The sequence below is a fragment of the Canis lupus genome, chromosome 8 (genome assembly GCF_011100685.1).
Source record: "Canis lupus familiaris isolate Mischka breed German Shepherd chromosome 8, alternate assembly UU_Cfam_GSD_1.0, whole genome shotgun sequence".
NCBI lineage: Eukaryota > Metazoa > Chordata > Mammalia > Carnivora > Canidae > Canis > Canis lupus.
Genome location: NC_049229.1, coordinates 51,165,400 through 51,190,940, shown reverse-complemented (window position 1 = coordinate 51,190,940; position 25,541 = coordinate 51,165,400). Strand labels below are relative to the sequence as shown.

General features: G+C 46.7%; 1 protein-coding gene across 23 annotated transcripts in view; it reads right to left on the bottom strand.

Annotated features, from left to right (window-relative positions):
• Window positions 1-24,003, bottom strand: part of NRXN3 (neurexin 3) — a 1,532,396-nt gene extending 1,508,393 nt beyond the window's left edge. For all 23 annotated transcript variants that reach the window (XR_005363605.1, XR_005363606.1, XM_038545444.1 and 20 more), the window contains exon 1: window positions 23,705-24,003. The gene's annotated coding sequence lies outside the window, so the exon portion shown is untranslated. The remainder of the gene's footprint in view (window positions 1-23,704) is intronic.
• Between the last annotated feature and the right edge of the window lie 1,538 nt (window positions 24,004-25,541).

Sequence of the window (25,541 nt, the reverse complement as noted above, 5' to 3'; positions counted from 1 at the left end):
GTTCTTGAGGTTGAGTTAAATATCCAAGCACCTCTCCAGCTTCTGGACATGATGGTTTGGGGCAGTCAGAGGAACTGTGGCTCACCTGCAAATTCCTGCCACAGAGCCTCAGAGGTAGGTGGAAGCCAGAAGAAGTGAGCAAGAGGGGGAAGGGGAGAATAAATGCCCAGCATGCAGTTGAACACTATGAATGCAGAAGGTCTTCTCCAGCACCCCAGCTAAAAGCAGTGGCAGCCTCCTATATTGATTATGCATGCATGCCACTGAGCGAACAGGCCAGCTGGGCAGAGCCAAGGCCCACTGGATAATTTATATGCTTAAGTTGGCACTCTCAGACCCATAGGCAGAGTTCAGAGGAAAGAGCTGAAGAACAGATATTCAAGACATAAGTAAACCACCACCTTGCAGCTTCCGGTGGGTAGGCAGAAAGGTCTCCTAAGTAGATCATGCAGAGTGGTGCCAAAATGTGTGTGTGCGTGACACACTGCTCCCACTGCACATGACACATCCTCCAGCCCTGAATTCCAGCTACTCCTTCCCTTGGCAGATTCTGTCAAGACCAGGAGAGTGTCACTACCTGGAGAAAGCCTGCTCTACACTCCCAAGTTGAGCTAAGTGACCTCCTTAGTGTTCCTCTGATGACCTAAGGCTGCCTCCACTGAAGCCTCCCAACCCATCCATCAGTTCAAAGCATTTCTGCCATAAGGAAGCCTTCTCCAACATGCTCAATCAACAAAGAGGAGCCTCCTGTTACTTTTGGACAGCTTCCTACACCTCTCCTTCATATCTCCTTTCTTCAGATTTCTCAGTACTTCCATGCTCGCTTTCCTTCTCCCACCCCCCTCAAACGTAAGCTTCATTCAAGAAGGGACTTCACTGGCCCTCTTCACCACTGCACCCCCTACCCCTACTATAGTACCTGGCCTGCATAGAAACACAATGGATAATAACTTAATAAGGAAGTCCTTCTACAACACATTATGGTCATATTTATTGCTCTTTCTTCCCAACTAGACTGTGAGCTCCTTTAGGGCAAGACTGGGTCTTTTCTCCCCAGCAAAACAGGAAAGGGGTGGGGTCAAGCATTTCTGGCACCTTTGAGTGATTAGTTCCCATTACCAAATGGCTCTCTTCATTTTGTTCTTTCATGGTGCTTAGCAAAATTCCTAACCCCTAACAGGAGTTCAGTGTCTATTTCAGATGATTCGCCTTTTAAGGAGCCCATACCTAAGACTGGTAATGCGAACTCTGTGTCAACCAGTGGCAATCAGCCCCTCATGGCCATCTGACACTGATAAAAGTAGGATTTAGAGGAGGATCCCACCAGGAAGTGGGAGGCCCAAGTGTGGGTCCCCACCCTATACTTCCTGTCTTGGTGACATACAGAAGGCACCAAACTTTCTAGTGTGTTGTTTCATCTCTTAAGATGGAGACATTGCCACTGGCCCACAGGCCCACAGGCATCGACTCTACCGCCCCATGTTGTGGTGACAAAATACAGCAGTCAGTCCTTTGGCCCCAGGTTTGAATCCTACCTCCAATTTTTCACTGTGTGACCCTGTATGAGATACAGGACTGACCTGAGTCTCAGTTGCCCCATCTGTCAAACAGGACTAACAGTAGTTTACAAGGACAGAATGAGCTGATGCATGAAAAGGACTTCTCACAAATAAGCACAGTAGCAGTTTATTGATGGCAGCAGGTTATAGCGGAAAGATCTTGGATTTGGACTGAGAAGATCTACTCCAGCAAGCTAGGTGATAATGGACAAGTCAGAATCTGAGGTTCAGTTTCCTCATCTGGAAATAGAGGTAATAAAACCATCTCTCTTCATTCCGGCCCAGTTCATTCCCATCCAGGATGCCTGCACTTGCTCTTTACTGCAGGCCATCACCTCCCCAGCTCTGTCATGGTTCTGTCATCACTCAGGTATTAAGTCAGATGTTGTTTCCCCAGATGGTTTTCCCTCCACTTCTCTGAAGTCAGTCACCTACTCTTTGCTTTATTTTATTTCCTACCTGGAAGTCACTTCTGTCAAAAATTGTCTAATTTTTATGTTTATTGTCTACTACACTTCTCACTAAACTCTCAGCTCTATGAGAGCAGAAACCTGGTCTGCCCTGGACTCCAATGTACCACCAGAGGTTAGTATGCTACCCTGCACATACTAGCTGCTCAACAAACACCAAATAAATGAATGAACACCCTCTACAATCACTGTGAAGAAAAAAATGAATAATGCAATGAAAATGCCTAGCACAGGGATGCCTGGGTAGCTCAGCAGTTGAGCATCTGCCTTTGGCTCAAGGCATGATCCTAGAGACCTGGGATCAAGTCCCACATCAGGGTCTCTGCATGGAGCCTGTTTCTCCCCCTGTGTCTCTGCCTCTCTCTCTCTGTCTTATGAGACAGACACTCTCTCTGGGTGTCTCTCATGAATAAATAAATAAAATCTTTAAAAAAAAGAAAAAGAAAATGGCTAGCAGTCTTGTTTCACAGTAGTCTCTTTGTGTTGATTCTCCTTGCTTTCCCTAAGTACTACAGTCCTTAAATATTATCTCAGCTTGAGATTTAAAATTTACTTAAATTGAGCTAAGGTTACCAGACAGGGGAAAAGGGGGGGGGGGACAGTCATAATTAACCTCCCTATGCAGATCTCCACCAAGAGCTTCTTAACACCTCTGTAATGTGGTCTGAGCAACCAAGCCTCCCAGGATCCCCTGAGTGCTCCAGAAGACAGGTCATCAATTGAGCCACTTCTGCATCTGCACACATTGCAGATCAGACACAAAGACAAATGACACTCAAACACTCAAATCAGTGCCAAGGGGTGAGCGCCAGCCAGTGCATACATTGAGATTGGGCCCCCGAAAAGACTCAAAACTCAGATGCAGGCCCAGTCAGGCACTGACCAGGATGGGGACTGAGATATCCACCTCAGGATACTGGATCACTCTACCCTCTCTATGACTGTTGTCCCCTATACTTGGTCATCCATCTCTAGAGTTCCTCTGCTCACTCTGGCACATATCACACTATCCTCTTTTTAACCCATCCACCTTGGGTGGCTCTCCTACTCTGCCAGAAGTTCCAGGTCAACATGGTAGATGAGTCTATCCTCCCTTCCACAGCACTGATCTCACCTAGTCCACACATTCTAAGCCACTGAGTCACAGTGGCCTTAGAGTTCAGAGAAATAGCACAACAGAGGTCAAGAACCTCACCCAGGTGGCTGTCAAGGTTCTATCTCCCCAGTGGGCTCTTGTCCAATGGGTTGAGTCTAAATTCTAGACAACAGTCAGAACTCACTGCCCTGATATGAACCTCCATTTTAAACATCAAAGAAAAGCTCTGAAGTTGTCTACACTCAAACACCACACTTCCTATCAAAATGCCAAAATAAGGCCACAATGAGATTATTATGACTATTATTATGAGATTATTATGATTATTATTATTATTATTTAACCATTGCCTCAGCCATTGCATCCAGAAAACTCTTACCATGTGGAGGGAATAGACTGATGTGGATCTCACATCATGCTCCTGCCCTAAACCCAGCAGGCATCATCTCCACTGGACAAGAGCATGCATAGTGCTCTTGTCCCTGAGGGCCAAAGTCCAGAGGCAGAGGGGGAGAATTAGCACAACAGCCAGATGCAGAAAATTGGCACTATGATACCAATTCTAGCAAAATAGATTGGGCGAGGCAGGAAAAGACATAAAGAAGGTGGCCCTCAAGCAATGACAGAACAGAAGCTCCAGTGCCTGGGGACAGGATTTTCCAAGGAAGGCAGACAGACCTGCCTTCTAACCTGTCTTCTATCCAGTTCAGCTATAATCTTGACCCTTGCCATCCCACTTTCTCTTGATACCCAAGCTTCTTACTGAGAGAGCCAGTTTTGCTTACAGGACAAGGGCTTTACCCTCCACTCCATCAGACTCCTACCTTTCCTAAATAGCACTGCCTTGACTCTCTGGCATCTCCTTCTCTGGTGCTTTTCCAGCCTCCTCTCCCAAATTTTATAGTTACTTAAGATATACTACTTCCCCATGTCCAGCCATATGAACCTGTTTTGTGAATTTATGTAATCCTTAACCTCTTTGAGCCTCAGTTTATGTACCTCTAGAATAGGGGGTGAGGATTAAATTAGACAAGCTCCAAAGTTTCATTTTAACACTAATATTTCATAATTCCATCATTGTTTAAAAGAAGTTTATCAGCTAGAGTCATCTGTGACAATGTTATCTACTTTATCAGAACTGGACCTGGACTGGTCTTCCTGGGTGCCAAGCTGAACAGGCTTTCTGAAGTTTCTCTTAGCTTGGTAAAAATGTTCTGTAAGTCAATTTCTCCTCCCCATATTTTTATTCCATATAGAGGTAGGGGATCAGGAAGGTAGGAGGCACTGGGCAGATGGAGAAGAAATCGGGAAATACTAGTAAGTAGCACTTTCTTGTAAGGAAGAAGAAAAAAAGCACATGATCAGACTCACTGGCTGACACCTCTCAGGGCTCACTGGCTGGCCCTCGTACCCCCTCCCTTTTTTGAAATATATGAAATCTGCCCCAGCTATCTGGAACCATGCCACCCTCCCTGGGAGAGAAGTTCTTATGCCAAGCTTCTGATGGCTACTCACATCAACACCTGGGAGTTGTTCTTCACACTGACCTCTCCCTTATCCCCATATCCAATTCATCATCAACTCCAGTCAAGGGGACCACCAGAATATGCCTCAACTCTGCCAGCTGTCACCACACAGCTGCCCCTACTCCATCTCTGGCACCTCATAGTGTCTGGACTCAGCAGGTGTTCAATAAAGATTTGTTCAATGAATGGAATCCAAAAGGACTTCTCTCTCCCTGAGAAACAAAACTAAGAGATAAGCTATTTTTGCAGGGCAATGGTGAGTTCAATACTCCCACCCTGCTAAAGCACAAATAAGCACCCCACCTGAAACCCCATACCACCATATGAGTTCAGAATCCTTCTTGTCCTCCTTCCCACTCAGGTCTCAAGAATCAGGAGTGACAATGAAACCACAGGCATCACCTCACTCTGTGGATAAGACATTAAGTAAGATATCACTTTAACATCTGAGCAACATTAATTCCCAGGAGCCGTCTTCTACCCTCAGACAGGATAGCAATATCCAAACAACACATACCCTGCACTCCCACATATGCACACCCATACATACCCCTTGCTTAGGCCGCAGAAGGGAGCAGGACTAGAACTCAGACCATTCTGCTGGTGGCCACATGGGATCACCTCCATAAGAACATAGGAATATAAGTCTGCTCCTCAGTCCACTGGCCCAGCTGGCATGATTTTCATGAATGCAAAAGACAACCCTCTCTCTCATCCTACTCCCCAGTTCTTGTCACTAGTCAGATACTCAGGGTTTGCCCACAGCTCAAAGAGGAGAAGGAATGGTTTAATACTCTTGCTCATCCCCAATTTCTGAAACTCCACATCCATCTGCAGGGAGTCACTTATCACAAAAGTCTGAAATTGGAGAGTGATGTGAGTAGGTGGCTGTCTGGTTTCCCAACCTTGCCTATCTCCAGATTTTCCTCATTATTTCACACTGGTGGCATCACTTCCAAACTTCCAACAGCATCACATCTCTCTGGACATGTCTGTAAGTCAACCTCCCAGCCAAAGACAGAACTAGGCTCTCACAGCCCATCTGGCCATGTAGTAGACCAACTCTAGGGCCTGGGGAGTCCCCATAAGGGGTCCTCCCATGGAAAGCCCCAGCCTCTCCCTTGGCTTCACTGAATATACTTCCACATTGGTCTACCTACTCCTCCAGTCTAACTGCTCTGAAACTATGTCTCATGGTAGCTATGAACATAGCCTCTGAAGTCAGGCATCATGGATTCAAATCATACAGCACTCCCAAGAGGGGACACCTGGGGAAGTCATTTGACCTCTCTACCCTCTGTGCTCTTTAAAATGCAACTCACAATGCCTACCACACAAGATTGCCATGAGAATTAAATGTATTAACTATTGTATGTTAAACTACAGGCACCGGATAAGTGATCTTTCCACTGTTATCAGCTCCCAGCCTCCCAACCCAGCCCCACATACTACACTGGCTACGGATATGCTTGCACTGAAACTACAGTTTCCATGGCCTTCAAAAATGTTCTATCCAAGTAGAAGCTTTGAAAAATAAGCAAAACAAAGGGAACATGAATTTCCCTTGTACGTTTCTTGGTACAAGGTGGTGGAAGGCGGACGGAGGTGTCTCCATCTTCCCTGTATGTGCCCCTTATCTGTTAGAAATAAACCAACTTGTTAATATAAGAAAAAGAATCACTGATGGAGGCCAAATTTCTTCCAATTCTTAGTCGCACCTTTTCTATGGCTGTCACCACCATTTTGTCACCAGTTCCCTTAATCATACTCTTCATTTGTAGCATGCCCCTCCCAATTCATCCCTGTCCTCAAGAAAGAAAATCTGTGACTTAAGGGAATGCCTGAGGGATGGGTATCACGATACTAACAGTAATTCCTTCAGGGAGGTAGGACTATAGGTGCTTTCCATGATCTTCTTTATGCATCTCTTATTTTACTGAATTTTGGGTTTCTCTTTTTTTTTTCTTTTTGTCCCCATGTACATGGCACATCATTCATCCATTCTATTCCTTTTTTAAAATGAGAAAAAATGTAAATCCCTTTCAAAACGTCCCAGGCCTTGTCTCTAGAAGGTGGTTCATAAAGGAGAATGAAGCAGGATGATACATCCTCATTCCATCCTCAAGGACTAGGCAAGAAGCTTGAATTTTGGAAGCAGGGACAGGGACATTCATTCATCCAGCAGGCGTTCACTGAGTGTTCACCCCATGTGAGGCATCACGTGTGAACAAAACAAAGTCCCATTTAGACCTCGGGGTGATGAGGTCCTATTCAGACAAACAGATAATCTGCAAAATGAATGTATATGTAATATGTCAGACAGTGTAAGGGGCTATGAAAATTAAGTAAGGGGATTGAGGGCTGAGAAGGGATGTGCTATTCTGGAAGGGTAGTTGGGAGGGCTTGCCCAAAGAGGGTCATTTGTGCAGAGACCTGCACAAATGGAATGGAAACGGCCAAGGAAGCAGCCAGGACAAAGGCATGGATGTTGGACTGGGTTTAGCAAGTTCAATAGGCAGTATGAGCAAGGAGAATGAAAGGAGAAAAGGTTGGACAGGTGCTGGGGCCAGATCTGGTGTGGCTTTGCAGTCATATTTAGGACTATTCACTACGGCACACTGTGACTGGCATGGGAAACCAATGAAGAGTTTTGAGTGGAGTAACATAATTTGACTTTCATTTTAAAGGATCATTCCCAACTGCTGTGTGGAGAAAAAAAAAAACTGCAAGGAGTCAAGAGTGGAAGCAGGAGTGCAATAAGGAAGACACTGTAATAATCCAGGAAAGAGGTAGTGGCAGCAGTTTAGACTTTACATAGATAAGAAATATGGTCCTATTCTGGGTCCATTTTTAAGGAAGACCTACAGGCTTTACCAATAGCTTGAACTTGGGACATGAGAGCAAGAGTCAACAACAATCCTAAGTGTGTTAGGTGTGAGCACCTAGGAGATGGTGTTGCTTACTTCTAAAATGGGAAAACTTAGCAGGGTTGGAGAAACAATTAAAGGATGTTAAAACACAGAAAGTTTGAGTTGAATTAATACTTGACAGCAGGTAGAGATGATGGCCAAGCAAGTGGATATTCAAATTTGAGTTGAAGGGAGAGGTCCAGGCCAGACCTATAATTCCTAGAGCACTCAACTAGGTACTGTACCTATAATTCCTCATTTAATATTCCAAACACATCTTTGGGGTATGACTTTATTCCTTTTGTAAAGGGCAAATCTGAGACTCTGAGAGGGGGAGTCACTTGCCCAAAGCTTATACACACAGAACAGATTCACCTGCATTCACACCTGGGTCAGTCTGATGCCAGAGTCCAGGACTCAGATTGTAAGAAATCCAGATTATAACAGGAGGCCAATTCAATAAACATGGCAACCTGTATCTGTCCCATTCAGGAAGCTGAGCCCCACCTCCTTACAAGATCTGTGATTGTTCTCATTGCCCAAGCGTCCATGGTATCCAGGACCCAGTGTGATGTCTAGCTCTTATGCATGGGTTTCTGCCTTTGCCTCTTGATTTGCTCCCAAGTCTCCAAGGAACCTGAAATCAGGCTCTAAACACCAGCCCAGCACTATAGCCTTACTGACCCGTCAGTTCTTGCCAGACCTCTCCCTGGGCAGGCACTGCAGCTGTCTGCTTCACATCTGGGAGGTAACCATGAGCTTGGAAATCTCATAACTTTAACTGCAGGTTCCCTCTGGGGGAACCTGATCAAATCATTTGACTGCGGAAGCCTCAGTTTCCTCAACTACCAGAAGGTGGGAGTTAGATAAGTTATGAGTTAAGAGTCTGTGAAATATGCAGAAAGGCAAGTTTTTCTAACACTGATTTCCTGCAGTAGAAAAGCCTTGGATCCAGCAGTCCCTTTTTGAATCTTGTTCTGATACTTAATGTCTTGCAGAGCCATCAGCAATTTTGTCCCTCTAATCTGTCCCTCCAATACAAGGGTGACAATATTAACCTTCCGGGGTGTGGGCAGGACAGTCACATGGCTCATGGGTATTACCAATGTGTTCATTTACAAAAGTCCCAAGAACACACAGTGAGCTCAAGGTCCCTACTCCACTTAGGGACTCCCCTTCCTCCACATAAAGGACTCTGTCATGTTCCACTAAGTCATCTGATGATTTCTCTCACCTCCTGCTTTGACCTACCCCATCCCCAAAACCCTGAGATCCTAACAGCTCACCTTTACACTTAGCCCTGATCTCATTTCTTCAATTCTTGGTCCTAAGAAAATCCAGGTCAAGGTATTAGGAGGGAGAAAAACGAAAAGAAAGTCTCCTTGCCCATTCCATTTGTCACCTGATGCAGAAATTGCTATTAGAACACTCCAACTAACACAAAATAAAAATTACCACCATCACTACTATCATGGCTATGGCTGTTGGAAGCCAGGCAGAACCAAAGTGGTATAGAATGGAGAGAAGAGTGACATCAGACCACTTGGGTTCTAACCCTTGATACCAACTGCAAGATGACCTTGGACAAGTCACTTGATTCTGAGCTATCCCCCAACAACAAAGATTATGTCATTACCTCTGATTTACAGATAAGGACACTTGAGCTCAGGAGGTGAGGGATCCACTTGACTAGTAAATAAGCATCAGGGAGTTACCCAAAATCTGCATGTGTGATCCCAAAACTCATGCTTTTCCTACCACATCTTGATAACCAGAGCACTGCAGGCCTTTAAGTCAGAAACTACTGGATTTACATCTCACTTACTTTCTGAGAGGCTTTGGGAAAATTACTTAACCTCTCTGAGCTTTTATTTTTCTGATCTATAAAGTGAAGATACTGCTACCTGCCTCATGGGCCATATCGTGAGGATCTAGATAGCACGGGAAAAGCTCAGGCACAGTGCGTGCATGAAGCAGCCCCTCAATGACTTAGAGGTCCATTCTCACTGTTACCTCAGGAGTCCTGCAGAACAAAAAACATTCACACGACCCAGAGAGTCATCAGTTCCTCCATAGCTGTCCTCTGAAATTTAAAAGCCAAGTGTCCAGTGCCACATGGCTATGAACACCAGCTAAATTCAAATATGGTTCTTTTTGCCCAAGTCTATAGCTCACCCAAAAGTCAGCTCAGAGCAGTAGGACAATCTGAACCTTGAAATCACCATGTCCCAGGCCCCTCTATCCACACCTTACCACCCTCGTTCAATGTCCAGCTACCCCAAACAGATTCACACACAGGAGTAAAAATCACCAAGACAGAAGAGGCCCCTTTTTGCCAGCTCAGGGTGGGATCCTCTAGTAAAATTTCTGCCTTCATTTCAGGAAACAAAAACAAAAAGCGTCCTATTGACTTTGAGGCATAAAGCAAATTAATTCTCCAAACACAGTCCGGAGCATAGAACGGCCCAGTGAGGGCCAGCTAAATATGACCAGAAACCAGCAAAGCAATTCTGAAGTTATCATATCCTTGAGGAAATAGTGATGTTGCCAAGGCACCTATCAATCAAAGCTGATCCTGGAGGAGCTGTGCATGTACACACTGCAAAAGGAATAAAAAACTCAAATACCTAAAGCATGAACTCGGGTTCCTGTACCTCAGGCTTTGCCTCGGAAACCATAAGACCCTTCAGAAGTATTTTGCAAGAAGCACCAATCCTCAGGCTTCCCTAAAAGACTCTTAGCCTCTTTTCTCTGAAGAATGACAAAAACCACAGGAAAACAATGTTGAAAGATGAAGACTGGCTTAGCCCTTGTAGTTACCCCCTTACTCCCTTTCCTCCTCCCTGCCTGTGTGCCAAGATGAGTCACAAGCACCCACATGGACCATATTCTGGACTGAGCTCAATGATCCAGCTTGGTGGCTTCTGCTGAGAGAGTAGAGCCATGTCAGGCAGGCAGTGTCTTCTGAATTGAATTTGTAGAAGCCCACACCACACCAGCTTGGTCTGTGAGTAGTGTTGGCTTTCCAGAGGGCATTCTCTCACTCCCCACCTCCTAAGCTTTCATAGAACCGCAAATGGGCATATGAGAGATGATAGCACGGGGTACACTGTGGACAGGGAATGGGGTAAGAGATCAGTAATGGATCAGCAAATCAGACTCGTACTGCAAACCGCCTCTATACACAGTATTCAAACTCAGGCAGGGTCACTGGAATCCCTCCATCCAGCCCACATGGGCTCCCTCTATAGCAGTCCTATCAAATCCACCCACAACTATTCTCATGCAACTCTCCTTAGCTCAGTTCCCCAAGGTCCAGCCTCAGCTCTGTCATCAATCACCTGTGTGTCTTGGGCAAGTCACTTACCTGCTCTTGGCCCCCATCTCTACATTGAAGAAGCTAGTCGTGTACCGTTTCCACCCACTCTGTAGGCTGCTAGGGTTCTTCTTAGGAGAATGGAACCTCTCCTTTCCAAACCCACCACTGGGAGAAATTCCAGACTCTAACACTAAATAAGGACTAGGGTTTTTCCCACCCTTCAAACTTTCTTCTGTCCTTTCCTTATCTCCTGAGTAATGGGACACATTTTCTCCCAAGTGGTCTAATATGGTGCCTGCCTTAGGTGCCAAGAAGAGAGAGGCTCAACAATTCTTCCTTAAGACATAAGATCTAAGATGCCAAAATTTGCCAACTGCCTCATTACACCCAAAATCTAAATCTGGAAGCTCAAAGGCATGAGAGGCTGCTGTGAAAAGTGCTCATGCTACATCTTTAAGTGAAAAATCAAGCTAGTATGAGAGCTTCCAAAATGTGATTGCTGGTGCCTGGCACAGAGTGGGTGCTCAATTAGTGCTTGTTAAATGAGCGAATGAATTTCTTCAAAAACAAAATAGCACACCCTGGATTGTAGATGCTTAGAAATTAAGCTGGAAAGACAGATATCAAAAATTTTCCCACTAGTTAATTTTGTAGGGGTGACTTACAGGTGATTTTTTATTTTTGTTTTTGGTATTTTCTAAATGTTCTATAACAAACATATGTTATTCTGTAATAAGAAAATAATTAAGTCACTTTTATAAGAAGTTGACTGTAAAAAAAAAAAAATAACCACACATATATGAAAAAAGAAAGTGCGACTGTCATCCAAACTCCACAACCCACACACTGGCCAACCTCCTTACCTCCCACACATCCCGCCCCTTCTCAGAGAAAGCTTCCCTGCTTTCTCTTTTCTGTCTTGATTCCAGGAATCTGGGGAGTGGCCTTCAAGTGTTAGCCTCATCAGAGTTAGAGCCCAGTACTGAGGCAGCCCCCACCACTCTAAGACCTGGAGAAAAGCAGACAAGAAGCTAGACTGCCCACTTCTGATGTCCCCCTTGCCAGAACCACCTTGTCAACCCTGGAAGAGGCACAGAGCAGGGTGCAAAATGGCCTCCATCTCATGGGGTGCTCATCTACATGCACAGCTTTTTTTTTAAGATATTTTTTTAATTTTTATTTATTTATGATAGTCACAGAGAGAGAGAGAGAGAGAGGCAGAGAGAGAAGCAGGCTCCATGCACCGGGAGCCCGACGTGGGATTCGATCCCGGGTCTCCAGGATAGCGCCCTGGGGCAAAGGCAGGCGCCAAACCGCTGCACCACCCAGGGATCCCTACATGCACAGCTTTACTCACCTGTAGGTCAGGTCAGAAAGGAGGTCAAAGAAATGAACTCCCATGTCCTGGTAAACTTTTCAGGAATTTAATATTTTACCAGCGCCTTATGAACACATCTCCTTTCTCTGTGCACATCTTCCGGCCTCTCCCTCCTGACGCCAGACCAAGTCCATGACCTGAGTCCCTATACCTCTTCCTACCTCCACTCATATCTTCTCAGGGTGGCCAGAGGACCCCACAACTTAAGGGCGGAGGAGATAGCAGGTGAGCACAGGGAAGGAGACAGCAATTGTTTAGGGAGGCACCAGGAGGAGGTGGGAGGGAATATCAGGTGACCAGCATCTCACTAATTAGTAACAGGTGGGGCTGGAAGGTGGGGAGACAGGGTCAGAGGGTAAATGTTCCCTATGGACTTATGGGCCAACAGACCTAGAAGGCTGGCCTGGTGGCTCTTGCCAAAGGGAAGAAAAGCAGAGACTACTCATGAGACAGAGGGGCAACTATGCCCCCAGAGATATCCTGTGCTCACCCTTCCCCCGGGTTTTCCCTGACCCAGAATAAACGGGCCTGTGGACCCTGGTGGAATCATCTCTATCACCCACTCAATCAACATTTCCTCTATGCCCTCATTCTACATTAGGGCTCCATAATTCTCAGAGCCCTCCTGTATGTTTCCTTCAGAGCATTCATCATAATTAATAATTATATATTTCTTGGTGGTGTTTGATACTTACCTCTCCACCCAAGTGTAAGCTCCATCAGGGAACAACCAAGTAATCTCTCTTGACTGTGGCTGTATTCCCAGCACCTGGTACAGTGCCTGGATACAGTAGGTGTTTAATAAATATCTCTTGGATGAATAAATGCATGAATAGATGAACAGAATATTAGCGCTGGCATAGATGATCACCAAGGTCCCTTCCAGCTCTGAGAGTCTCTGACTATTCTCTATTTTTTGACAGCTTTGGAAGAAAAGTTTAAAATGAGCCCCAGAGAAGCTGTTTCACTGATCCCTGGGGAAGGCTCAGGATGGTTGCTGCTGACAGACTTCCAAACACTCAAGTTGTGCAGAGATTTACTCTGATTTTTTTAAACCTGAGAAGGGAGCCTGCCGAATTTCCAGGTTGGGATCATCCTCTCCTCCCTCAGGGCTCCTGCACACAGGGCACTAAACACAGCTCTGCATAGGCCTTCCCATGTCAGTAGTGGACACCTGGTCCTAGGCAAAAAAGGCCAAATCTCACAGAGCAATAGGTAACCACAGCAGACCCTGTCCTTACCTTTTTGCCCTCCAAATAAAGAGGGTCTCACAAAGTTCTGGAATGGAATAAAAGGAGTTCTGAGGCTGGCCCTGTATGTCACAACTTCACCCGGCCACAGAAAGTACTTGCTTTCAATGTAGATTCCTGGGCCCCACCCCAGACCTAACTCAGATGTGCAGTGGGCCTGAGAATACGCATTTTGTAAGAGCTCCCAAGACATTTTGATGCATACCAAAGTCTGAAAGATGCTACTCTAAAGAGAAGCAAACTGATCACAATAAGCACTGCCCCCACTGGGTCCTGGGTAGGTACAACCAATTACTTTCTCAATTGCAACATAACTCTGGAAACAGATGCTGGCCTAGCCTGCCAACACCTGCTTTGCAGCAGAGACATTCTGAACCACTGTTTTGCAAGCCTGATGGAATCACCCAGGCATCTTTAAAATATACTGATGCCAGGGTCTTACCCCTAAATATTCTAATTTAATCCATATGAGGTGCAACATAGGTTTGGGATTTAATATTGTGAATCCAATATGCAGCAAAGTTTGAGAACTGCTGCTCTAACTTAACCCCCCACCTCCCAGCTCACCACCATGCAGGCTTCAAGCACCACAAACACCCCAGACCAGCCTCCACCCAACCAGACACTCGGCCTAAGCTGCTACAGCCAAGAAAGGAAGGGACAGTGGGGGTCACCTGGCAAGACCTCGGATATTTCTGAGGCACATGGTCTGGTCAGAGCATCCATCCTAAAAGCCCCATGTGTTTACCTCCTAGAACTTATAGGTGATTTGCTGAGTGTATCAGTATATACAAGACAATGGAGCACAACTATAAAGGTTCCCAGAGTCTTCTTTACTAAAGTAACTTCAACTTTTATCTCAGCACCATTCACCAACTCTGCAACCTCAGGCAAGTTCATCTCTCCAAGCCCCACTTTCCCTGTCTGTAAAATGGGAATAATATTCCCTGACACTTGGTCACTGTAGCCTCACAACCTATGGGCAAGGCACTTAATGTGGCTGCAGGCACATAGTTAGTTCAATACGTCTGAATCAACGATAAGGTATCAAAGGGTCCTGCTTGTTGCCTATCAGATGCTTCACTATTTTTTTTTTTTTTTTTTTTTTTTACTTTACAGGAGCTTGGACCCTTGGCAGCTGTTCTGCCAACCTCAGGTACTTCCTACTCCTCCAGGGCCCCCTTCCTTGCCGTACTTTGCCAGTTCTTTGCTCTTGAATTCGCCATTTAACTTGTCTGAGACTCAGTTTCCAAAGTGGTGGTATAAAAGCACTAACCCCACATTTATCAAAAGAATGCTAACATGAGGCTGGGCACAAGGGAGTTCAACAAAGCAGAGAGGCCGGTGAAGATGGGGAATAGTCATTTCTCTTCCTTGAATTGAGGTTCAGCAAAGAGCACTCTCCATCTGCTCTGGCAGCCAGTGGGTAGAAAAGATGCCTCCTGAAGGCTCATGGGGAGATGGCAATTCCAAATCTGGAACCAGAACAAGAGGCAGCCCCAGCTCCCCTCTACCCCCACCCCCTGGGGCAATGCTGCAAGAATGCTGACTCCAGCTTGGGGCCCCTCTTACCAGCTCCCCATCCTCCTCACTCCATTTAGCTCTAGCAATCCAATTCCCTTTCCTCCATCCGGAAATCGATGTTTAATTAACACATTATTGGAAAAATAAACACAGTCTTCAATGGGACTGCAATGAAGCTAATGCAGCTCAGCTTGGGGGCTTCAGACCATCCCCTCAGTCAGAAAAATGCTCTTCTCTTCCCTCCCACTCAACCAAGAAAAAGCTCTTCCTTTGGCTGTGGAGTCCTCCAGTCTAGGGAATCCATACTCTTCCCTCTGTGTATTTCCCTCCCTGGATCTAGGCGTAAACCCACCCATCCCTTCTTACCCTTAACCTGATGACATTGATGCAGGAGGGAAAGGTAGGATTTGGTGTCAGTACACATATCACTATTCCATGTGGGAAAGATGTCCCCAGCCTCCACCTAAGAAGCTGTGGATGAGCCCATCTCCCCGCCTGCTCTCCAGACCAGAACCACACTCATCTAGCTTAGGGGTCAGCAGCTATCTTGCCCTGGCTGACTAAGATGATGAGCCCCAGATGCTCCAACCAGCCCTCAGCCTCAAGAGCTGATTTGAAGACCTCCCCTCCTCTAGTCCCCATTTTAGATCTTCTATAACTCCTGCCCCCTCTCCTCCAGTACAAGTTCTCAGAAACAGCATGAATCCTAGAGTCAGATGCAAGGTCTGTTACTTCTTCACTGTCTGATCTTAGACAAGCTATTTAACCCCATTTCCTTGTCAGGCAAATGAGAACACTACCTGTCTAAAGGAAATACCAAGCAGACACCATGCTTTGTGAATAGCAGGTGCTAGAGGACAGTCCATTCACCAGATTCTCCCACTGAGGTCCAGGCCCTACTGCAGGAGCCATGAGAGTGCAGGCTCATCAAGGATCAGGGCCACAGAATAAAGCAGAGGTAAACACATTGCAAGTTCTCTGCCTTCTGCCAACCCACCACCATCCCAAACAACCTAAACTCTTTTTTCTGACAAGATGCTTGAAGCAAGGAAGAAGGTAACAGACACCACGAGGAACAGAGTTTCCAAGTGCCATCATAAAGACAACCAGCAGTGCCATTGCATGGCCAGCAGTGTCCCTGCCCTAACCCTAAAGTGCCTCTGACTGGCAGCAACATCTTCAGCATGTCCCAGAGTTGAGTCAGAATGCCTGGCAAGTGGGTCAGCTCTCAGAATCAGGTTCCCAGACTTTGGGATCTGGAGTACAGGCCCACAGAGGGGGTATGACACAGGATTTAAGAACCAGAGGCTTCAGAGCCAGGCTCACTGAGTTTAAATCATGACCTCGCCATTCCTACCTGCATGACCTTAGACATATTACTTAACCTTTTTAGGCCTTGGGCGGGAGGTTGTAATACAGAAATGACAATAGCACCTATCTCATAGGGTTGTGGGAAGACTAAGGGAGATAATGCATGTCAGGGGCTTAGCATAATATCTGGTACACAGTAAGACTCAAATGTTGGCTAGTAGTAGTGTTGCAAGACTAATAAGGTTAGTAGTAGTGGTGATGTTGATCGTAAAACTAGTCAAAAGATTCAGGTCTTCAACCTTTAAAAATGGGGACAGTGGAAGTATCTCTAGCAAAAGGCTCTACTTTCAGTCACCTTCCTCCTAAAACTGGATTTCCCCCGCTGCATTCCCCTTTCCTCTTTCTACCCATTAACAGAAAGTGGGTGGCGCCATCTCAAAGAAAGATGATTATATATTTTATCATCCAAACCAGGACACTTTTGAAAGTTAATAATTACACTAGGACAAAGGCCTAGATGGGAACTGTCTCTGCAAACCAGGGCATTTGGTCACCCCATCTCAAGGTCACACAGAAACAGCTTTATGCCCTGTCTCAAGGTCCAGGCACAGGGTAAGTCTTCCCTGGTTCTCAGAATCCACTGCACTCTGGCCTCCGTTATCCCACTGCCCTCACCCCAACAACACACACACATACACACATATACACACACACCTGGCTAGGATGTCTAACCCCTCTCTAATTCAAGGTTAAGGCCAACCCTAGGGGTGGAGCAGCAGAACTTGACAGGGGCCCTTCACCCACATTTCATGACATCATGCTCCCTAGCCAGCCTCTGGACACAGAAATGAAACACATTGAGGCTAATATCTGAGCCCATGCCTCCTTTTCTTGAGAAACCAGGGCCAAGCCAGTCTAGGAGAAACACACAAGTTTCGTAGGTTGTCAGGATCCAGAGACCAGCTGCTTGGAATTCTGAATGGAGCCGCTACTACATCCTGAGAGCAACCTTAAGGGGCATGGGATTGAAAACCTGGAGCATGCCACTGTGGTCTCTTCCTCCAGCACATTCAGAGGATAACTTTGACCAGCGCTCAAGGACTCCAGTGACCTGGTAGTGTAGGCCACCAGTCGTCCTCCAGTCTCCCTCTACTCTGCAAGAGTCAAGTCAGCCCTCTTTAAAGGCACAGCTCCCCCCAACCCCCTCACCAAGACCTGCCCCTCTGATAGAGGAAGGAGAAGAACTAAGAGGGCCCCTCAGGTAGCCAGTAGCACGATACCCTTTGAAAAAGTATGTATGATGGTGTGGAAGGAGCACTATCTGGGCACCAAGAAACCTGGATTCCAGCTTTGTCTCTGGATCAGATTTGGCATATGAATTTGGAAAAGCCACTTAATCTCTCTACACCTCAGTTTTCTCATCTGTATTTGAGGGCACTGAAAGAGATGATGGCTCATCTCCCATTTACCTCTAACAGGTAACACATAAGGGTCATGAACTTGGACTCTGGAATAAGACAGACCTAAGTTCAAACTTTGATCTGCCAGTTTACTAGTTTACTTTGTGTAAGTCTAAGCCTCAATCTCCTCTGTTTCAAGGCAAATAATAAGAATATACTGCATCCTGCTGTTTGGAGAATTAAATGAGATAATGAATGTTTACCAAAAAAAAAAAAAAAAAAAGACGCCAAAAAAATACAAACCAAAAAAAATCTTGGTGCAGAACTTGGTATATATATTAAGATCCTCAAAAATGGCAGCTATACCACCATTTTGATGATGATGACTATGATGACTAATATTACAGGGATCATGAAGGAGGAAGAGTCCCTCTGAGTCAGGCATGGAGACCTTTCTCAATCAGAAAGTTTCACATTTTCCAATCCCTCCAGCAGATCTGGGACTTGCATGGAGGGATAAGACAGCCAGAGGCAAAGTTCAACTTTCCCAGAAGAAAGATCCAAGGTGCTAGAGAAGAAAAGAGAACGCCAATACCAAACCCATAAGATTCTTTCCTCCAATCGACAAATATTTGTTGAGTACCTACTATGCAGCTGGAAGTGTCCTAGGCACCAAGAAGAAGGCAATGAACAAAAACAAAGTCCCCGAGCACCCGGAGTTTGCATTCTAGAGGAGACAAGATCACCTTAACACTTCAATATATAATACAGTATTAGGTAGCGATTAGCTGATTAGAATTAAAGGCAAGCTAATGGGCTGGAAAGTGGCCAGTGGTGGGGTCAAAGGGCTATTTCAGAAAGCTGGTCAAGATAGTCCTCTCTGAGTAGGTATCATTTGCACAGGGACCTGGAGAAAGAGGCTGGGAGCTGGTCCCATGCAGAGCCCCCACTGGAGCCCAGTACTGCCACCTGTGACTGGCCCAGCCACAGGGCCTCACTTAGTCAACTGCAGAGCAGCCAGGGCTGGACCTCAAGGGTCAGAACTGTGGCTCAGCCATTTCTGCCTGCAGGTGTGTGCTTGGGGGAGACCAGGCCTGACCATCACAGGCAGACTAACTAACCTACCAGGCAGGTGCATTTCTAGGAGGCAAGCTTTGGAAGGGACACTTGTACTTTTACACGTCTCCCATCCACACATAAGGGTCATGTAAGGAGAAGGGAGTGGGGATCCCAAGAATACTCCCTTCTCAGTGTTTGGCACAAAAATTTGCCCCTGAGGCATCCTGCTCCCTATTTCTCCCCTTTCTCTAGCAATGACGTAACCCTTTCTCCCTAACTCCTCAAGGTCAGCCCCGGGAAGGGGGAGGGACATCAGAAACGGAGGACAATCAGCATTTTGCTCTGGGGATTTTTTTTTTCTTTCAGGCAAAATGTTTGCCAGTTTCATTTATAATTACATAAAGAGGGACACACCTTTAGCCAAAGGAGACGGAAAATGGCGTCTGGTAGTTAGGGCAGCCCAGCCTGGAGCCCGGGAGCCCTGGGGCCGGCTGCTTTCCCAGGGCCATCTCGGATCCTGGGGGCTGTGGCCTCCACCAGGGCCCAGCTGCCCAAGGCGGGCAGGCGCCGGGAGGACGGCTCCGGAGGTGGCAGGGAAACCCTCAATTTCGCCCACCTCTCCCCCTTCAGTCTGTACCGCCCACCAGTCAGCCACCAGCACCCCCGCCCACAGGCTAGCTTGGGGACACGGGGACCTCGCGCCAGCTTTCCCTGGAGACCCGAGCAGTTTCTCCCCCCCACCACCACCCTCTTCTCAGCTACCCTGAACACTCCACACCCCTGCTTTTTTGCCCTCCCATCCCCAAGGGAAGTCAGCTCCCCCTCCCTGGCACCCCCGCACCTCTCCAGAGCCCCGCGCACGGCCACAGCCAACAATCACACTCCGGCGACACAGACAGACAGGCAGCCTCCTGCGTGACCCGCACACATGGTGTTGACGCTCCCATGTGGTCCAACAGGAGGCATACCGGGGCTTGGCAAAACACAAACACCCCGCCAGCCCCCTCCCAAAAGGCAACACAAAGGCCACCAAGAATTTCAAGACCAGACACCATCGGACATCAGAGCGAGAGCTGGGTAGGACAAAGACATCATTCCGTCCTCGCAAGGAACGACGACAACTCTGGGACATTCTGCAGTGCCCTCTGGCTTGACACAGCCCACTGAGCAGAGCTGTGTGTGTTGGCGTGAGAGAGCATACGTATGGGTGGGTGTGGGGGTGCTGTCTGTCTCTACCGTCCAGGCAGCAAATCTCCCCAGAGGTAACCCAGTCCAGACTCTGCTTTCCCCATAACCTTCCTCCAACGTGCCGCAAACATATTACACGGATGGTTAAATTGGATCATTATCACTGGATGCTTATTTGGCAAAAAAAAAAAAAAAAAGGGAAAGAAATCATTAATGTCATCTACCCCCACTCCAATCCCTTCTCAAGAAGTCCCCTCCCCCAAAGACTCTCCAACATGCTAATCCCATGAACTGCGACACACCACAGCTTTCGGGAAAGAATAATGGCGAGGAGAAAGAAGAGAGCGGTGTGGGGAGAAGACGTGGATAGCGTTACTGCATTGCCCGTATGAAGATGGGTGGAAAGGAGCCATGGTGGAGGTAGGGGCGGGGAGAGCGACAGAGGGGAATGAAACCAAACGAAATCAAGTCCTTGGTCGCCTGTGTCCGTCTGAGTGTGTGTGTGTGCAAGAGCGTGTGCAAGTGCGTGTGTAGATGTGCCGACTTAGCCCTCCTATCAGAAGGCTGCATCCGTGTGGCATGTAGGAAAGGCCATCGCACCACTGTTGTGTTGCAAAAAAAAAAAAAAAAAAGGAAAGGAAAGGAAAGAAAAAAGAGCCGCAGAGCCATCAGAATCTGAATTTTCTCATGGAGATGGAAAGGGCTAGAGGAAAGGGGGGAGGGGGGCATATGGGGTAGGGGAGAGCCATGCATGGCAATAGAAGGCAAGAGCATGGCCGAATTGGGGGAGGATAAAGGGGGGAATTGGTGGTGGGGTGGAAAACACTGCACGAGCACTTGAGACACGAACGCACACAATACCCAAACGCCAAGCCCACTGCTCCACTGTTCATCTAAGACTGACAACCTGTCCCCCATCTCCCGCTGCCTCTCTGTGCCCCCAAAGCTGGTGCGGGTGGATTTCTCTATCTCAGTTTTGCAGCAGTGGGCTAATTACAACCAAGCCCCCTTACCAAATTAACCCCTCCCCTCCCTCTCTTTTTCTCTCTAAAAGGCCAATTGAAGAATAATGTGTTTTTAGAGATAATGGATTTTTTTTTCCCAAGGAGCGAGAGAAAGGGGGATGCAAGACAGAAATTCTGCAAACCGGTGACTTCCGACCTCACCTCCGTCTCCCCTCATATCCCCATTCGCTGTAGCATCTCATCTACCATTTCCCAACCGTCCCCTTGTCCCCCACCACCCAAAAGAAAAGACCTTCCTACCATGCACATCGACAAATACACCAATCGCCACCCAATCTCAGTAGCCGATCTCAAAACCCCAAGCATCAATCCACCTCAATACATTCTTTCCCTTATATAAGCAGCAAATCATCAACATATTCAGTAGAAACGCAGCATTAAAAAGAAATTAACCAAAACGGAGGCCAGACCCCCGTACAACCCCCAATAATTAATAACAGGGAGCTACCAGAGAAGCAAAGAGGTAGTTGTCTCTAAAAAATCTAGAATCCCTTTGATTTCTGGCCCCTTCATCTTAAGAAGCAATTTTTTAAAAATCATTATTTCACTAGAAAGGGCCGGAAAGCTCCAGAAAAGGGTATTCGCACAGTCCGGTTGTTTAAAAAGAAAAAAATTAACCCAGCCCTGTTGCTCACTTTAATAGCGAACTTCCAGCGTCCAGCCTTTTCCCCCTCTTCCAGAAGGAAGACTGGCTCTCAGGATGAACCCCAGGCTGCAGAAAATGGGCCAAGAGCCCTTGCTCTCCACTCCCCAACAAAAAAAAAAAAAATCAAACAATAGAAATATCTCTGCACAACCAGCACCCGTCTGAAATATCGTTTGCCCCAATATCACATAGGCAGATTAAGCTAGATGATTAAAAAAAAAAAATTCCAGCCTTGCTATGTCTCTCTCCCCTCCATCCCTCCGCCACGTACCCAGTAGCCCTTAGGTAAACTTGCCCATCATAACCAGCGGGACCATTTTAACTCGAAAGGCGATGCAGAAGCCCTTGAACGATGAAGGAGGCTCTACCCCAGAACAGCAAAGTCATAAAGGGCTAGTTCTTCGGGTTCGCCAGACCTAACCTCCAGGTGCCCCCAGATAGACTATCCCGGGCACAGAGTCACCCAGTGCGCTGGGAGTTCAAATTTCCATTGGAACCTTCATCACAAAGGCAAACGGTCATCTGACCCCTGAAACTACACTGTCCTCCAGGTGTGACAAGAAGTGCCCCTCTTGCTCCCAGAGCCATCCACAGGACCCCGGGCAGAGAAAGAATTAAGAATATTGAGGTGGATTGGTCTGGTAAAAGGAAACTATCTCCCCAAGCGGGAATGACCGGAGGAAGCGGGGAGAGGACAGCTCCTGCTCTCCCACTTCTCCTAGGTGGTCTGTGTCTTGCTCCATCCTAGCCTAGCTCTCAATGATCTCTGACCTTTGCATTTAAAAAAAAATTTTTTTAAATAATGATCAGGGGAAAAGAATCCTACCTTAACTAAACCCAGTAAGAGTTAGCAAAAATATAATTTTCTCACTGCATGATGGTATTTCTACATCCAAATCAAAAGAGAAGGCATTTAATGGAGGGTGGAAGAAATTTATTTTTTTAACAAGTAATCACAGGATAAGTCACCTGCAAAGCAGCCGAGCCCATAGGTTGGTATTACATCACTGGCCTAGGAAGGGATGGGGGGTGAGGGGAGGACAGATTATTTTTCCCTTGTCATCAGGATGATGTTTCTAAAGCAGTTAAGTTTCATGGTTAAAAAAGAGAGAGGGAAAGAGCCAAAACTCTGGGTACAACACAATGCCTTGAAAAAAAAAATACATCGAATCAGCCTTTAAGGTCACTGAGAGCTTGCAAAACCCACAGTGCTTACACAGAGTGGAAGTTTTCAGGCAAGCCTGCTACTAAATCATTAATATAAACAAATGGAAGGCAGAAGAAGAAGATTTCCTTGTAACAGATCCAAACAGGAGCGCACACGCGCGCGCAGACACACACACATACACACACTCTCCCTTTTCACCTTCTGATTATGCCCACCTTCACAAGATAACAGGAGTCCAACCTGAATCTTCAGACTCAAGAAACATCTCCTCACACCCTTTCTAAAAAAAAAAAAAAAAAAAAAAAAAAAAAAAAAAAAATCTTACACACACACACACACACACATAACACACATACACACACACCCCTTAATTCCTCAACAGCTAGGGAAATCCCGTCTCAATTCAATTTTGTCTTATGATCCTCAGAGTGTCCCTTCTCTTTCGCTTTTGAGCCAGCCTTCTCCCAAGAAAAAAATAATAATAATTAGAGGGAAAGTAGCTACAAAATGCCAAAAAAACTACCTGCCCAAAATGAAGTGTTGGGGATACATCATTTCAGACTAACAATCTAAGCAAATAGGAGAAAGACTCCAAAAAATTTAAAAATCTAAAACATTCTCTGACTTTTTCCAACATCTGGAGCAAAAGGACTCAACTTTCAGGAGAAACTGAAAGAGGAGAAAGCCAGTTGAAAAGCCATTCCCATGGTCAGCCGAGGCTCTCGGATCCAGCATCCAAAAAAAAAAAAAAAATCTAGGTTGGTCGCTCCCAACTGAAAACTTCTACCCTCTCAGGAGCAACCTCTTCCCAGAACGAACAAGAACCTTGAGTTGTTTCAAAACCCTGCCTGCCTTCCTTTTCCCCCCAAACCTTACCTTTCCAGTTGAACAGAAGATTTGGGATCTGTTTGTTTGTTTGATGTTTAGTCAACTGACTTTGCTGGGTATGTTTCCTCTTTGGGAAGGTTCAAATTCCAGAATCTTTCTGTCTCCTTTTTCTTTTCTCTCTCTCTCTGGGAGGGAGTGGCGGGGAAGAAGGGAGGGGGGTGTCAGAGGTGTGAAAAGCAGGTCCGCGGTGGCTTGAGATGCTGGCGGCTGCCAGAGAGGGGAGGACACGCTCGCCTCTCCCTCTCGGGGAGTTGCATGCAAGAGGAGATGTGTAGGGCTGAGCTCGGAGCCTGAGACTGCCGGGGAGCCCAGGAATTTCACGCACTCCAGAGCCGGCCCCTCCCTCTCTCACACAGACCCCGGCATTTAAAGAGACAGCCAGGCTGCCTGGCTTAGGGCTTCACCTCCTCTCTGGCTGTTTTGCAAACAGCTGAGAAGATATCATCAGGGAGAGGCACTGTGCAGCCCCCCTGTGACAAAGAGGCAGTGTCAGGAGCTCAGTCCTCCCCCCACCCCAGCCCGAGGAAGGTTCTTTGCCAGAACCGGAGCAGGCGTTAAAAATAAAGACAAAATCCTCATTTACAGCTTCAGTAGACTAAGCCACTTCCCCACTGCTGAAGGTACATGTGTCTTATTGCAGAGACAGGGAATGGAGAGGAGCCTCACCTAGAAGCATGCCTCAATTTCCCCAAGTAGGCACTCCTTGCGAAATCAGGGCAATCCTTGAGCATCTGGTGGAGGCTAGGGCTGTAACTAGGACACAAAGTGGTTCCTTCAACAAGCACTTTGAATGCCTGCTTAGGATGAGGCACAGTGCATAGGACGACTGGGGACATAGAAATGAAAGTGACAAATTGGGCTTCCCATCCAAGGGCGGATGGAGGCACAGCCAACTCTATCCACAGGGGCTTCAAGTTAAGAAAGACAGACGCAGGGGTCTAGTGCTGTGGTGGGTCAGGGGGATGGCTCCCTTCTGTGGCTCGCACCCTGAGCTCAAGGCCTAGGTATTTCCACTGCACCCCCAAACCCTTTGAAATTCGTTGCCAGTTTTGCGGAACTAGTCTATGTCTGTGGAAACATTTCCGCATTCGAGCCTAAACAAGAGATGACAGTCGGTGGCACCAAACACAAGGTTTTGTTCAGCATCAGGCCCTGATGCCTCACCAGGGAAAACAGCCCCACCCCTCTGTCTTCTCGAACTTCCCCTTTCTAATGGCACATCCTTCACCTGGCCAGGGCCAACAGCGGGAATAGCCACTAACAACTGTTGAGCACCTACCACATGCAATCACATCGGTCAGCTCGTCCAGTCCATTGACACTGGTGCTATTTGACAGTTGTCCATCTTACAGTTGAGGAAGTCAAAGCTTTAGGGAGGCTCTCCAAGGTCACACAGCCAGAAATAACCAGAATGAATTTGAACTTGGGTCTGACTCCAGAGCCTGCCTACTCAGCCACGCTGCTATATTGCCTCCCTTCTATGGAGGCCAGTTCTTAAATTTCTGCTCTTTACAGGACATTCTTTCAGCCATCCTAGCATTTACCCAACCCAGCAAACTTTGTTAGCACGTGTACCAGACATTGTGCTAACCGGAAACGAAATGAGGAAGATAAGTTCTCTGCCCCCAAGGAGTCCACTCTGCATTGGCGGAAGACAAACGTGTTTCTATAAAGCAAGGGAAAAACGACAGTCATGGAAACAATGTAAAGGAAGCTGTATGGGATTGTCAAGAACCAAGTGATAAATTCAAGTTTGGTGGGCTAAAGTGGCATTTTTGGGCTAGGCTTGGATGGTCACATGTAATACCAGCATTCCTAGTTGATT